Genomic DNA, 2,502 nt, shown 5'->3' with positions numbered 1-2,502 from the left:
GTTTTCTCTCCTTGGCCTCCTCCTCATCATGGCTATAGAATACTGAGGAGGCAATTCTTACTAACATCTCAAGTGAGCTATCTGAGGTGAAAGCCATTCTTTGTAGCTTTTTCTCTCCAGCATCCCATTGCTTTGGGACCCCACAACCAGTTAGTGTCCTCTCCCCAACAGTTTCTCCACTTTTTCATCCTGAGCTTCCTTCATTTTTTGCTTAGAGACAATTACGTTTCTTCTCAGAAGATACAAGAACTGCTTGGCCTGGCTCATAGGCCTTTAGCTCACAGTTAACTTCATCTTCTAGAGAAGCTGACATCTCTTGAGTGTGAGGTATCATTACCCTTTTGGGATTGCCATTATCATTAGCAGCAGAAGAAGCAATTCCCTGTTCTTTGTCAGACTGGGCAGGTACTATGGACTTGCACAGGAAGTCTCTACAAAATTAAAGCCAAGAACATCTGAGGCCTAGCATGGTCTGGACACTTTCCTCAAATTCTGTACTGGTGAGAATTAATTTTTCCTCTCCTTTTTTTTTTTTGCTGGCTTATTGTCTTCAGATTTTCCTTTTTTCCCCCCTCTGGAGAAAGCTTGGACCATTCTCTGTGGTTGCCTTTTCTTCCTTTTCTGACTTGGCCTTTGGTAGGCTGGGCTTAGCTTCAGCCTCTGTGGAACTAATCCACAAGATGTCCTTGGGTGTGAGTCAGGGCTACAAGGTATCTTGCTATACAATTTTTCTGTAGATAGGGCAAAAGTTTTCTTTTGTACCTTTCCATATTCTTCTTTATTCTGTAGAGTTGCCATCATTCAGCTCAGAAACTACATTTTCTTTGCCTCTGACCAATGCTGAAGGGAGATTCAGGAAGTCACTTTCTGATAAGTTGCTGCTCCCTGTTTCAGATGAATATCATTTTTCTACAATAACAGATTTTGACAGCTTTTTGGTAGAGAATGAAAACATACATAGTTAATAATCACCAACTTTCTTCTGAACAGACTAGGAGGGACTCTAGACCTAGAATAAGTATGAAAGGTTTTAATTTATACTTTGTGTAAAAAACAGTGCTCTCTCTTCTTTCAGTTCTGACCCAAAGCCTCTTTCTTGCCTCCTGGAAAGCACTCTACCACTGAGCTACATCTCTAGAACCTTCCTGTTAATGTTGAGCTAAACTGTATTGTATTGTTTAATTATGCTCCCAGGCAAAACCACAGATATATTAGCAGTACTTGTGACTTTTAACAAATAGAAATCACAGATTTTTTAAAATATCATTGCTAATCTTACAGATCTCTCCATAATTTACACTTAGTATCCTTTCAAAATTATAGTAGGTATTAGATCTGCTTCTAGATCTTGTATTTTAATATATACATAGAAACATTCTGTGATAGGCAACCATTAGAGTAGTTCGTTGTGATCCCAATTTCCTGTACCCTTGTATAATTCTCTTCCAGTGAACAGAATATGACAGAAATGATGTCATTTCTGAGATTAGATTATAAACTCTGGTGGTTTCTATACCATCTTGCTGAGCACTTGCTCTGGGGGCGGCCAGCTGCCATGTCATGACATAAGTCTGGATAGGGGCTGCAGATTTAGCTCAGCGGCATAGCTCCTGCCTGGTAAGCACAAGGTCGTGAGTTCGATTCTTGGTACCTGAAGAAAAACAAAAACAAAAACGAACAAACAAACAAAAAAGACATAAGTCTGGATAGATCAACATGACAAAGGGCTGAAGTCTGCCAGTGGAATTTGTGTGAGCCAAGTTAAGCCTCCAGCTGATTCCATATCCAGTGGGCACCTTCCTTGTAGCCTTGTAAGAGGCCATAACCCAGAACCTCCCAGTAAGCTGTTCCCAGATACTTGATACACAGAAACCATGAGATAATAAATGTTGCCAAATCTGGTGGCACATACCTGTAATCTCAGTGTTTGGGAGGCTGAGGCAGGAAGATCCTGGGTTCAAGACTAGCCTAGGCTATGCAGGAAGTTCAAGGCCATCCTGGACCCCATAGTGAGTTCCTGTCTCAAAAACAAAGTTATCTTAAGCCATTAACTTTTATGAAGTTTTAGATGGATGACAGATGCTAAAGAATTCATAGCACAAACTGGGCACTGTAGAATACACTTGAAATTCCAGCTACTTAAGTGGCTAAGGAAGATTACAGTTTGAAGCCAGTCTAGGCAACATAATGAGTCCTTATCGCAAACACAAAAAGGGCTGGGGATGTTGCTCAACGATGGAGTATGTGCCTTGAATGTGTGAGGACCCGGGTTTGATCCTTAGACTGCACACAGAAAAAGAAGAATTCATGGTTGTGACCATTAATCGTGGTTAATCAGTGGGTTAATAAATGCCTAGCAGATTAGTAAAGCACAGGTCTGGTCGTGTCTGTATGATTAACATGTAGGCCAGCAAACTGAGGGGGAAAGGTCCACCCAAACTGTGAGTGGCACCAACCAATAGGCTTATACCCTGGATGGGATAAAAAAGGGAAAGGAGAAAG

The sequence above is a fragment of the Chinchilla lanigera genome, unplaced genomic scaffold, assembly GCF_000276665.1.
Source record: "Chinchilla lanigera isolate Chin_1 unplaced genomic scaffold, ChiLan1.0 scaffold00038, whole genome shotgun sequence".
NCBI classification, from domain to species: Eukaryota; Metazoa; Chordata; class Mammalia; order Rodentia; family Chinchillidae; genus Chinchilla; species Chinchilla lanigera.
This window is presented reverse-complemented; position numbering follows the sequence as displayed.